This window comes from Meleagris gallopavo, chromosome 3, assembly GCF_905368555.1.
Source record: "Meleagris gallopavo chromosome 3, MGAL_WU_HG_1.1, whole genome shotgun sequence".
Lineage (NCBI taxonomy): Eukaryota > Metazoa > Chordata > Aves > Galliformes > Phasianidae > Meleagris > Meleagris gallopavo.
Genome location: NC_139406.1, coordinates 23,491,318 through 23,506,069, shown reverse-complemented (window position 1 = coordinate 23,506,069; position 14,752 = coordinate 23,491,318).

The following is a 14,752-nucleotide window of genomic DNA, read 5'->3' as shown; positions in this document are numbered from 1 at the left end:
TGAAATAAACTCATTCCCACCCTGTTGCTATGTGGACTCATAAACAGAGTACATTTCTCACAGACATCTTTTCTTCATTATGTATCAGATTCCAGCTTTTTGTCATAAAAATAGACTTTTGTGTTTAGCAGTTTCATTTTCTCCAATAGATTTAACATGATATCTTCCATATGTGAAATTCAAATGTGGTTTAAAGAAAAATATTTAGGAAGTCCAGAATAAATTTTATGTAACCACAGAGTCTGTTTTGAACCATTACATATTATATGCCACCTCTCAATAAAGTACAGTTTTCAGAAACATATAGAAAATTATTTTAGATAGATGAGAACATATTGAAAACCTAAGGGAATTTTCAATTTATCAATAATATTATTAGTGAAAAATAAGAATAGAAGGTGAGTGTATCCTTTGCAAGCACATAAGTAAACAAGTATCAAATATATATTTTTAAATTACAATAAACATGTTAAAAAGAATATTGATCTATATTAACATTTCAAAGTATACACTTATCTATCAAAATCAATTAATATTCCACTGATTGTGAAAGAAAAACAATACACTAAATGAATCTCTGTAATAAAACTGAAGGATGAATAAAGCATTTAATTGCAAACTCCATGAAGAAAGATAAAAATAACTACAGGCTGAAAGGCCAATGTTTCATTTTAATGTTCACTCTAAAAAAACACCCTTCCTTCTCCCCATCCCAAACAACAAGTCTTGTTTCCATAGATTTTAGAGGAAAACACTATCAGGAAAAAAATATGGTTTTACACAATAATATGGCTACACAAATACTTTGGGAATTCAGGAACACTGGTGGCAGAGGAATCTGAAATAATACTGGGACTGGAGTCTAAACAGCTGCATCTGTCTTCACAATATGAAAGACTGCTTTTAGTGATTAGTAGAAGGTAAATTCACTATGTCTTCCTCCTGAAATATTCTGGTGTCTGCTAATTTTATTACATTTTATGACTGAAAGACTTATGAAAACAATTGTGGTAATAAATTTAAGAAAGAAGTGAGTATAGACATGAAACAAGACAGAGGGAAAGAATAACTGTAGGTAAATGCATAGTTTTATTAAAATATTCACGAATAAAAAATTGTTTCTTTGTTAGATTACACAAGGTAGTACAGAAGGAATACAACGTGTCAGGCTATTCAAATTTTATTGAAATATTAGAGAATGTCATCTCACCAATTTGACTGAGACAAATCTATGTCTTTTATGAAAATACTGAAATCTTGTTGACAGTTCAAAACAAAGAGTAATGTTACAGAACAGTGTACTGAGATGGAAGACTTTAATAGAGGCTGAATATGTTATTTTTTCATTTGAAGTTTATCCGATAAATAAAATACAATGAGAGCGAGAAAGATGGAATTATCACTAAATTTAGTAAAACAGGAGAAAGAAATGGAAAGGAAACATGCTTGAGCAAAGAAAGTAATACTGAAAATAATAAGAAGAAAATGGTGAAAGAATGGTGTATATCATATATTGAAACTCAAATATCCCAACGACATACTCTGTCTGAATGACGGAATTAATGTTAAATGGTGCTAAGTCTGACAAACCCAAATTAAATCAAAATCAAAACCAAATACCAATCAAAACAAAATCTGACCCTCCAAAACCAGTTTTTGTTACATATATACATGAGTCAACAGCAAAGTTTTATATATGACAATGGCAATTTTTAAATACAAATTTGAAATTAATGTTGAAAATTTTGAGACAATTTTTTTTGTGTGGATATTTCATCTGTTTATTTGAATAAACTTATTAGCTGTTAGATCCAGAATTTTTTTTATGTTTATCAGTTCACTTAATAATTGTGCATTAATTTGTTTCATCTTTAGCGCAGTAGTAATCCTGTTAATTCTTTAACCTGTGCTTCAGTTGATACCAATGTCAAAAGATGGTTAAGATAAATATGAGAAAAATAAATAATTATTTTATTACTCTCTGTAAATTAAGTGGGCATTCTTTTTCATCTGCTCCTGAAGTAGACATGAGATGTTAAATTTATAACAACAGAATTTGCAACTCCATTATATGCAGTAGAAACTGTCTATGTAAATTAAGCTGGCTTTTTAAAGAATTAATTATTATCGTGGCAACTGCACAAGAAAGAAACAGAGATGACAGAGAAGAGAAAGTGAGCAGAGTGGTGACTGAAAACAATCTTTTTTGAAGATGTTGAACTACATCTCCTTCAGGAAAGCAGGTTAAGTTGCACTGCTTTTAATTCAGAGTCTCTCATTATTATACTTGCTTATGATTTTATAAACTTACTGTTACTAAATAAAGACTTGCAGTAAAAAGAATGAAATACCAAATAGTAATATTAAAAAAAATAAATGCACCTAATATTGAATGATCAAATATCTCAATGGTGTGAATGAAGGTAAGGGTTATGAAGTGAAGTATTAAGATTCCATTGTTTTTTAACTTTATAAGATATGTCATGCTTTTTTTTTTTTTTTTTTTTTTTTTTTTTTTTTAGGTGGAAATCAATGAAAATAATCAGAAAAAGCCCAAAGATGTCTGCTTAGGTGGATAACAATTTGCAACTCATATCTGGGTGAGCATGGAAAGTATCTTCACAACTAGATCACCTTCAGAGCTCTTTCTTTCTTTGTCCTCCTTTCTAAGAAAGGAGAGATCATGTTCTTACATGGATAACTAAAATCACCTTTTCCATCACATCCTCATCAGCCTGCAGCCTACAGATGAATCTGTCAGCACAGACACTTCATCTTTGCCAATGTAGTATTCTCCCACTGGGAAATATTTTGAGTTGCATGTGAGTAGTCAACAGTGCTGAACAATATAAACTCATAATACATATCTTCAGTGGGATACACAACCAGTGTTTGATCTAAATTAATATCTCACCTCTTCAGAGATCAGGCATCGGGGTTTTAGGCCATCTTTTGGGTTCCTTACTTTTTCTGTTTTTTAATCATTTGACCGACAGGTCATTCCACACTTCCCATTTTCATTTACTCCAATTTGTTTCCTAAAACACATTCATATTTTTCCTGATATCTTTTATTAATCTCATTCTCAGGATGAGGCTCTGAGGATATGTAAGAGATTTATCTGCCTCCAATCTGCATGAGAAAACCAATATGCAGAGAAAGAATGAACTAAAGTTTAGAAAAGTGATAAAATGGTGTAAGAATGCAAGATATCTCTTCTTAATAGTATCCAACATTTTAAGTGTTATAAACTCAGGGCCCCAATGAGATTCTATTCCCATGAACCAATACAGGAACCAAAGTAAGTGGTCACGACACCAAGCTTGCTGGAGTCCAAGAAGGGCTTGGAAGCCTTTTTGACTTTTGGATGATTTTTTGTGGAGTGAAGAATTGGACTCGGTGATCCTTGTCGGTTCTTTCAAACTCTGAATATTCTACAATTCTGTGATTGCAGTTAATTTATTCTTCTTATATTCACAGTCACTTCTGGACAAGCTGCTAATTGTTGCATGAAGACTTGTCTCTCTGTGCTACTTCTTTTTTTTTTAACTTGACTCTTAATATCTTGATTAATTGGACTTGAAAGGATAAGTAACATCAGAAAGACTCTTCTTTATATCATTACTTCAACTATTTTTTTTTTTAAGTGAAATAGTTCTCACATCCTTTGCTCCCAGGAAGATCAGTTTCACTTAGCATGAGCTTAATAACCATAAAATAAGGTAAATCCAACATCTTGCCTGTTCATCTGGACATGAATTTTCCTATTGTATAAACAATATTTCAATTCTAAGTAATATAGCATATTACCTGGTTATACCAGTTGCATAGATTTAGAATGGCATAAAAGAAAATGTAATCTTTAAGTTAATCAGAAAAACTAAATATCAATCAAGGAAATGCTGCATTTGTTCTCTTTTACATTATTTGTAGACTGATCATCACTAGGGGTGATACATTGTTTTGTTGTTGTTGTTTGTTTGTTTTCAGTTATAATTGTCTTGCAAATTTACTTGTATGTTAGTCTGTTACTGACTTTCAGATTTAAGTCTTTAGAAGAGATTTTTTTTCTTAAAAAATAAAATTGAGAATACTTCTCTACTGAGTGATACTACCGATATTGTTAAATTTTGACACTGCTGTAATGAATTTTTAAATAGTTAAATAGTTAAACATTAGTTAAATATATGTATATTGTATATATGTTAGTTATAGTTAAATTTACTGAAAATCTTCCATCTTAAATCTGTGAGATCTGGACCTTTTTGATTGTACAGGCTGTGTTCCTATTATTTAAAGTATATTTAATGATATAAAATGCAAGTAGTTCCTATTAATGAACAAAAAGTATTAGTGCGCATGTTTAAGGAAGGAAGAACATTTCTTTGATGATGGTCATTGATTTATAAGTGTCTTACCTACGTGCAATAGTAAGCACTGTATCAGCAACTCTCTGGAAGTCTCTGGGGTGTCCAGATTCTCCAGTCAGGATCTACCCACTGAAACAACTTTCAACAGGGCAGTTGGAATTTCTCATTTGGAGACTTTTGCAGTAACTCAAGTACTTAAGTGAATTAGGAATTCAGACAATAACTCGTTCTCAAACCAATCCACCATCCCAAATTAGTCCTTTGAATAACTGGCAAGCTTCTGAGCCAGGAGAGGAGTTAATGACTTAATGTGCATGTAAGTGAAGGTAAGGACAGCCCTAACACACCCACAACATGATTTCAACTATAGGGAAAAAGCTGATCTTTTCTTTAAATCTCATTTGTAACTTAAATTATATTGCTGTTACCACAGAACTAAACTGAAATATACAACTATTAGTGTCTATGTATGCCTATATGCTAACTGCATATGGCACTTGGTATCTTGGTTTTTGTTTGCTTGTTTGTTTGATTTTCAATTATAATTTACATGGACCATTATAAAATATCACACACCTAACTGATACATTTTGATAGCCAATTGTGTTTAATACTGTAATTTTACCATGAACAAACTGGATCATGAGGACAGATTTATTTACAGTATTGATTTCCATCAAAAGAATGTTAAAATGTAATGAAAATCAGGCAACTTAGTATAAATGGCAGTTGTTCAACATTTTTCACTGTACAACAAAATGTGTTTAAATGAATATTGAGTCAAACAGCCCGTGAAAGAACTTGGTTGAAATTGAAGTTTAAGAAATGAAATGTACTCAGCGACCTCTATATGGAAAATTGTTCTGTTGTATCAACAGCTGAGTTTTGTCACACTTAGCGGACTATCATACAGTTACATATGTCTAAATAGCCTTTCAGCTGTCAGTTCAGATTCTAGTCATTTACTTTCTGAATTTTTTCCCAGTTTGGACATTATCTTTACTACTCTGTATAGTTTAACAGAATCAGCAACTTCTGTCATTTTTATACTCACCTCCGTTTTTAAGGATTCACATGCATGTGCTGAACATCAAAGGACCCGGCACAGATTTCTATGGAAATTCTGCTGTGAACTGCCTTCCATTGCAAGAACAGTTGTTCTCTGACACTGAGTCAGTGTTTTACACACCACAGTTTGTTTGACTGTTTAACACTCAAATTCCTTATAACTGTGGGGCAGAAGCTATCTGCTCCTGATGATTTGTTACTGCTTGTATGGTCTTCTGATCCATATTCTTTTCTGTCACTAATTCTGTCAGCAGTTAGCATGGATGCAAAGAAAACAAACAAACAAGAAACCTATACCAAAACAACAGCAACAAAATCACAAAAAAATCCCCAACAGACCTAAACAACAAAATTTGACAACCAGCCAACCAGACAAACAACAAAAAATAAGTTTTATCTACTTAAAATATTCTTTCTATACTTCTGCTTTTCTATAATCTCTGCAGGTAATCTGGTAAATTTCCTGCTTCTCTTCTCCATGAAAAGAATTGTAGTATCAGTTTTTGCACCATTTGAAGTTGTTCTTCAGATGTTTTTTATTATCCACCTATCCCCTTTACTGTGCCTTTACACTTTGCCTGCTGCAGGTTATGACATTTTCTTGGACAAAAATTCCAGCTTTTCAAGATGCCTTGTTAACTTATCTTCCTTGCATTGACTTTTAGCTACTACTATTTATCATCTTTTCTCAAGTCCTTATTGACAGGTGATACGCTTTTGTTCTATGCCTCCAATATATTTTCCATGCTGCTTTCAAATACTTTTTTAACTTCTGGGAGTTTTCTCACTTTCTTATAGCTCCCCTTTTGAAAACTGTGGACAGCTATGGTATATTCATTTTTATTGTCCCTTAAGGGAGGTTGAATACGAAAACTTTGCAGCCACTATTGCACAACGGCTCTTTTAAAATTTTGCAGTGAGTCTCACATGCTGGTGTAAATTAAATAATTGTGATGGATACCTAAAACAACCTTAGCATCATCTTCAATGTCACTTTTCTCCTATTTGTATCAAGGTAAGTTAAATCCTCCACTGTCACCGCTTCTTTGACTTCCTAAGCATGTTATTATTGTTCATTACAGTAGAAACAAATGACACATTCCTTTTCTACAGATTTTTGGGTGTGTCTCAGGTAGTAAAAATAGTACTGAAAATGAGGAAACAGAAGTTTTAGAAGTCTGTCCTGTTCAGCTGCATTTCTGCATATCCTTCATGTCATTTCTTAATGATACATTTTCACTTGCAGACTTATTACTTAAGAAAACATAGGCCAAATTCATGTCTCTTCTCTCCTCATACAATCCATGTGAGCTGTTCCTGTCTCCTTCATGTTGTGAGCTGTTCCTGTTCAGTCATATTGCCCATGCATCATCATCCAATACTTTCCCTGTACTACACTCTTTCACATATGGTTCCCATTCCTCTACCTCACAGTCAATTTTTCTTTCCAGCTTTATTGCAAGTACTGTGCAACTATAAAGTCAATATAGAGAAGTGGGTAGATGCTATGGTTGTAATTTTCTGTTTTTCAAAGCAGTCAGCAGAGGTATAAATGATTAAATAAGTGCATAGCCCTTATGCTGAAATAAGTGGGAACAGTTTATAATCCTGAGTCAATGAGTTAATATTTATCACCACAGTATTATATTGATAGATCACACTGCACAGCTGCCTTCAGTTTTTAATGTTCTTCTATGCTCAGATGTTCTCATATAATCTCTTAATTAGTGAAAAGCTAGGTAACTATGAATATATGTTCCTATATAAATGCAAGACATAATATATAAAGTAAAATTATTTATAACAATATATTCTACTCACATTTTTTCAGAACACATACACCGTTCTAATTAAAGCAATATGAATCTTTTCCTTTCCTTACCTCCTTCTGTTTCCTCCATATTCAGCAGATATCCTGAACACTACTTCCAAATATTTCCTTTCAGTTTGATAGTACTGTACAATATAAATCTAGGTAAATACTAACCAAATACCCAATGTCAGCAAAAATGATCCCTGCACTTCAATTCCAATTCAACTACTAGTGTAAACGGCAGGTGTTGTCCATTTTCCTCATAGGACTTCCACTACAAACCTCAGTTACATTCATAGAGCTTTAGAAATGGAATGAAATTCCTGAATTATCAAATCCACTCTCAACTATACCGAGAAAAATGATGCGGAAGTCTAGTTCATGGGAATACATTGTAATGCCAGCTGCATACAACAGTTACTTATCACCTTAACATACAGTTAAGAACTGTAGCACTAGTTCAGAATATACAACTTAATTAGACACAAGAGAATTAAAAAAATAAGCTCCTCTCCAATATCAGACATTTCTTTTACTTGCTAATTCATTTTTACTTGCAGATTCATTTAGGCAACAGAAAAAGCATGAAAGAAAAATAATATCAGGTGGATCTCTCCTTATAGTTCAAAGAATATGAAAGAGACTCAATTCTAGGAATAAGAAGTCAAGGCTGAGGACAGACTTAGTAAACACTGTTAGACAATGCTGGTAGCAGACTGCTTGCTAAGGCAACGGTCCTGCTGTCAGGTAGACTTAGACCAAAAAGCCCTCCTGATCTCATTCACAAAAGGGCCCCTACATTGTAAAATCACAACATAAAGTTTTTAGGAGAGAACAGCTACCCACATTATACCAAAACTTGAAGATGACCCTTGCAAAAGGATCCAAATCTTCTCCACTTCTACTCTGTTTTCAAAAGGATACATCTATTTCATCCAGTCTTAACCAGCAGGAGCCAGGAAAAATTGGAGACGCTGCCATGGAACTGGATAGAGAAGATTATGAGAATGTGGAATCTTCTGAAAGAAATATGATGTGAAACCCTGGCACATACCAAAAAGGGAAGATGATATAGATTTTTACTGTGTGTTGGAGTAAATTTTGATGGCTAACACCAGATTTGTGTAGAACCTCTGGATGAACCTGAGAAGAAGTCATGAAATAATATGTAAAACCAGCACAATTCAGTCATGAGAAAATACCTCTGAATCAGGAGATAAATACAATACTGGTATAAAGTGCATAATGAGATTTTTTTTTTAATCCCTCACTTAAAAACAAACAAACAAATAAACAAACACCAAAAAATGTATTTCTGAATTTGTTGATTTTTGATGTGGTAAGTTAATACTATCATGTATATTTTAGCTTGTGTAGGCAACTCATTAAAAACAAAACATCACTGAAAGTATCTATCATCTAGAAAAAGTGTGGATTGTCTTCATTGTTATTGTGTAATGAAAGTGATCTTCTGTTCATATGAACAAACTTTGAAAAGAAAATCTGCAAGAAAGTTTGCATTTGTAAGATTTTTTCTTCTTCTCAAGAGTATGTCCAAATAAGGGTAACATAGTAACATAGCACAAATTGTACAAATCCGACAATGCATGCGTATCTCCACATAGCATTTGCATTAAAAATAGGATAACAAATCCCTGAGCATAGTAAAATTTTGCTTCCCCCCTCCCCCCTCGAAACTCAAATTCTGGTACTGTTTATTCCTTCTTTTCTTTCTTTAAAAGCATCTATTGTAATTTTATCATTCAGAGTATATAGAGTACTAGAATGTAAATGTGTGGACACCTTTACAGCTCAGAGATTTATCTGTTTACTTTTGCTGAATTTTGGAATTATCATCTAGTACTTTTCATTTGCTAGGTCATTACAACTTAGTTTCTAAAATCACCTTTTCAATTCATTTACAATTATCTTTAAAGTTATAATCAATCCCAAAAATGAAGCTAGTGGAAACTGTCTCATTTTATCAAGAAAAATTTTCCATTGTAAAATTTCTTGGCCTTATCTGATATATCTCTTACACAGGTTTGTTCTATTTGTTCAAGCTTCATAAGGCTGAATAAGATGTTGTTTTGTTTTGCTGTGAGTGCTTAAATAGATTTTGTTCTGCCATATATCGTCAATTTTGATTGTAAGTGATGTTCACTGAAAGAGTGAAAAGCTTAAAAAAGATAACAGCCAATATATACAATTTGATTTAAATAATTGAAAGAAAATATGCCTTCCCTGATATCCTCTACTATTAGGACAAGAAAAAATATAAATCCTGATGCACTTTGTAACACAAATATGCCTGGCTGGTCTGGAAATAAGTAGTACTAAACAAAGTTGGAAATTCTCATTCTGACTAGAACCAGGGAGGCAAAGTTAAATTTTTAATATATATTTTAGGAACATGTCTCTAAAAAGATGTGCAAAAAGTTCTTTTTCATATAAATTAAACAGTCTAACATTTTCAGTATTGAAATAAAATGCTTCATTTACAGAACTGGCACATAATTGTTTAAATCAATTTCATCCTTTCTATCCTGTGATGGCTTTCAAAACTCAGTACCAATAACTGTCCCTCACCACTAGAATCACATATTTGTAAAACATGAGTGAGTATAGAATACATAGAAATATAGAAAAGGTTGAGATAAAGAAGTAAAGCTGATTTAAGATGGTGTGTTCCAGGTCAGTCCAACAAAATATTGTCATGTGTGATTAACTCAAAATACAATATCTAACAGTTTATTTTATTAGAAAAAAAATCATTTTCATTAGAGTTTTATAGCAATACATTTCAATTATTCCTATAAAACCTTTCCAGCAAGAAATTTGAATGTGAATTTTAATTTATTTTTTCCTTGATAATAATGGGAATGAAAAAATGCAAGCAGATTCCAGCTGACTGAAATATCACAGTTACTTAGGTTCACATTTCTGCTTTACTCCATGGAGTTGATCGCTTGCTTTATCAAAGATGCAAGAAAACAGTTGACTTTCTAACTTACATGTTAAATTCTGTTTGCATTAGAATCTAAGGCTGCTTAATAGATGGTGATGGAATATCCACATAAAATCTTAGAAATAAGAATATGAATTCTACAGATTAAAAATGCATGGTACCTTGCTGAATGAGATTACAATTAAGAAAAAAAACAAATCTTTTCCCTAGGAAATTAATGAACATATTTCAAAACAAGGAGAGACAGCAAAAAATTACATACTATTTGGTTATTTGTGTAATCTGCAATATGGCTTTTTTTTTTTTTTTTAATAGACTCACTGGAAATGATGTGACTAATATAACAAATAATGGTAAACTGAAAGGGACCTTGAAGTGCAGGTGTAGATGGAAGATCTTTATTTGGTGATCAAGTTTATTTATGTTGTATCATAATTGTGATTATGCATGAGTTGTTTGCCATATGTCTTCAGTTTCATGATTATTGAATACTATCTGATGAAGTTCTATGAAATAAAATTAGATGTCAGAATATCTGGAAGTAGAAAATTATATGTGTTTCCATTTATTCTACCTCTGTCATTTTAACCTAGATCGGAAATGTTTATTAACAGATGTCAGTTTCCTTAGTCATACAAGAGAAAGACAGATTTTGTAAATGGGGGGAAAAAGAAGCTAAAGAAAGCATGAAAAAGAAATAATAACAGAACAAGGAAAAAAAAATACTGGTTACAAAGATGAGCTTGACATATTAAATATCAAAAAGCAGTAAAGTATACAAATGTGCTGAAAAGATACTCTTTGTTCTTCAAGAGAAAATTTCAGTACTTTAGTCAAAAAATTAACATCACCTGAGGCATCCTGTTATAGCATTCTTGTCTCTGAGGAATCCCAAGAGTTCTGTATAATAGTATCTTTCATTTAGACAGTCATTTGAATTAAACATTTTTTCCTCATTTGAAAGAGATAAGGCATCATTATTAGAGGAACTGATGATACCTTTCAAGCCTTTCTCTCTTGTGGATTCAGCCAGTTCTAAGACGGAAAGAAAAATCTTTTAAACTATCATCATAGCATCTCCACCTCGCAAGAGCAACTAGTTGATACAGTAATGGCACTTAGGAGCTTTAATTTTGCTATGATATAGTTCACCAGATCTTAAGAAGAATTTAGTAGGGACTAAGAACTGTGGTATTTGTCTAATGAGTTGCTCCATAACAGTACATATGCATATTCTTTCTTAATCAGAATCTAAACAGCAAAACTGTCCTGTCCCAATTATAACAGAGGCAGGTGCCATTCCAACTGAAGACATACTTTGGTTCATTTATCCTTTTTGATGAAATGCTGATTTAAATATACAAAAAATGTGTTTAGTTTTGTTTGAATTAATTATTATAATAGGCTATGTAACCCGCATATAAGGAGAATGAAGGAAAAGATCATAATGACTTCTCTGTTCTTTTCCGAGATCTTGCATCATTATAGGTGCATGAAAACCACCACGAAAAATGGATTCCTTATCAAGTGTTTGGAAACTACCACTTGCTCCACTTGCTGCTAGTTCAATTGAAATGCAGCTGTTGGATAGGATTATTTTGGTTCCTTAGTGGCAAGGAAACAGAATGTAGCCAGGTTGGAGCAGGGAAGAACACAGAGAAGCAGAATGCCAGGCTCTGCTGAAAGGAACTCTGCTCAGATGAGTCACTTACAGTATTCATGCACATTTATTTAGGGTGTGCAATTTCTTCTTCATCAAAATTGTGTCAGACAAGCAGGATGGTACATAACATTGACTGAAATCATTAAGGTAAGTAGGCTCTAGGCAGTATATTTTGAATAATCCACTCCTTTGTTAGTTAAATATTACTGGCTGGCAAGATCATTAGTTGCAAGTATTTCTTAACTGATTAGGACTGCAAAGGTCTATGACACATTAACTGACTATTCTTCTTCCACAATGCATGTACTGTAAAATACGACCAGAAGCACAAACAAAAAACTGTATTCATTGAAAAAAAAAATTGGCTAATTTACTCTAGTGTCTGGATTTTAGAATAGTTTCACTTCGTGAATTAAATTACAAACATTTATACAGGAAAATAATCAGTAATGCGTCTATGATTTCATTTTATTGTATGATTAGTGAATGTGTTAGGGCATCAATTCCTTGATATTTGATTAGTTACAATTTTATGACAGAATCCCAAATGAATTCACAACTGATATTCATGCACATGTACTTTTGTTCTCTCTTTAAATACAAGTACACAGTTCATATTGATACACTGCTGACACCTAGGAAGAACAGATATTCAGAAATAAGAGTACACTTTAGTATAGGATACAGAAGGATGTTCTTGATTTCTAGCGTTAAGGAAGAAACTGATTGAGAATATGGAAACAAATTAAAGCAACCTTTTTGGCTGCAATCCAGGAGAAGGCAGCATTTGCACTTGCCCATGAACATTAGTGGAAGCAAACAACGCAGTTCACCTCTACTATCAAAGAAAATGATATCAGTGCTTGAGAAGTTCATGTCCTTTGCATACCAAAAATTCATTTCTAAATTTTTGCTTCCGGGAGTTGTTCCACCGTATACTCTCAAGTAACAGAAGACTGAGGAAGGAAGTGAAAATGAATGGTGAAATCAGAAATAATTTATAATTATATATTTCATTATCTACTCTAAATGTCCCTTAATCTCAAAATAAATTGTTTTCTCAGAGAGATAAAGAAAGATCCCTGTTAAGGAAAGAGTATCTTTGATTCTGGCACAGGAGCAATTAATCCTTGCTTTTGTCACTGACCTTTAAAAAAAGAGTACAAATGAACCAATTAATTGACAGATTTGATCACATACCTATGACCACTTCCTGTAGGTTTTTTGAACAGTAAAGAAAAATGTAGAGGAGCTGTGTGTTTGATTTGCTTTTTTAAAAAGATAGGTTTCTTTCTCTACTGTTCCCATTTTGAATGAAAATGTCAATTATGAAGTGAATGTAAAATATCAATGTAAAATATTTTCTTCAATTTGTATTTGAAGTAAGGAATGTTTATGCAGCATTAAACATATTTTTTCTTTTTTTCAAATATTTTAAGTTGCTCTTACAGCACTCTGAATTAAATATATGAAGTGCCCTAGACAGCGTATCTAAGTAGAGAGAAAAAAAGCATGATGTAGCAAAGTTTGGGACTATTCCAGTGTTATCCAAAAACTGTGGTACAAAAGGTGCATCAAACAGGTGAATACTTCCTCCCATTTGTCTTGTTTCTCACCCATGCAGGTAGTTCAGTAGTTTTCTAGTGTGTTTGTGGGGTATTGTGGATGGGCAGGGAAATTTAATTCTGTGCTTAATGGAGGATGTAGAATGGATAACTATTTTTCACCCAGCTTCCTAAAAGATAGTATATATAATAGCATATTCATAAAGTTTGGAGAGGAAGGTTTATGTAAATATTTGGCTAGCAGAAAAAGAATTTGCTAAGCCAATGCAAAACTGTAGATAAATGCTAGTTGAGCTGATTTCATATTAATAAATTGTGCATGAGAGCTCAGAGCTACTTCTTGGTGTGAGGTGTACAACAGCAGACTGGAACTAAATAAGTTTTAAAAAAATGTTTGCTACACATCACTCAAGGAAGGCTGGGCTACTGCTGTGTAGGACTAACAGCAGAATCAGAGTTGTTCCACAGGCAGATATATCCTTAGTAAATTCTATTTTTTCAGAACTGGATGTGCGTTGCAATTTGCAGCACAACCTTTGTTTTTAAAACGAAAAAGTAAGGGGAAAATAAAGGGGAAAAAAGAATTTTGGAGATGGTGTTTATAAGGGAAAGCCCTCTAACAAGCATTCTCCTCTCTCATTTAATCACTCCTCACAACTTGCCCCATTCTTCCTGCGTGGGTCTGTTTATGCCTAGATCTAAGAAAAGGAATTGGCTTAAATGCTATCACATGTGAAAAATAAAGCCTTCTCTGTGCCCTTCTCCACATATATAAGTCAATGCTTCTCCAAGTTATAAATGCTGGCTAGAGTAGTGTGTTTGTATGTGCGTAAAGAGTAAATCAAAAGCTCTTGTACGAATGTATTTTCTACAGTGACAGGCACTTTTATAGGCAGAAAATTGGTTAAGCATGTTAATAACACAACTTGGAGTATACCATGAAACAAAAGATCTCTCAGTGAATTGACTGGAAAAAACAGTTGAGAAGTACAGACCTGTAATCATAGCAGCTCACACTATACACGGCTGATCATCGCTATGGCAACAGACCATGTTTAGTTACATCACTGCAATCAAGGGGGGATAAGCTACAAGGGCAAAGAGATACCAATTTCTGGAAAGAAGAAATGTGTTTGAATATATACACTGAACTATCCACAATGTCAAACAAACCAAAAAGCAAAGGAAAAAAAGAAAAACTACAAAGTGTACATACAGACATTTGAAGTGAATCAGCCACTCTTATTGTCTTACAATTTTCCACATGGATTGCATTTGTGTTGAATGAATGTATTCAGTTTTCTT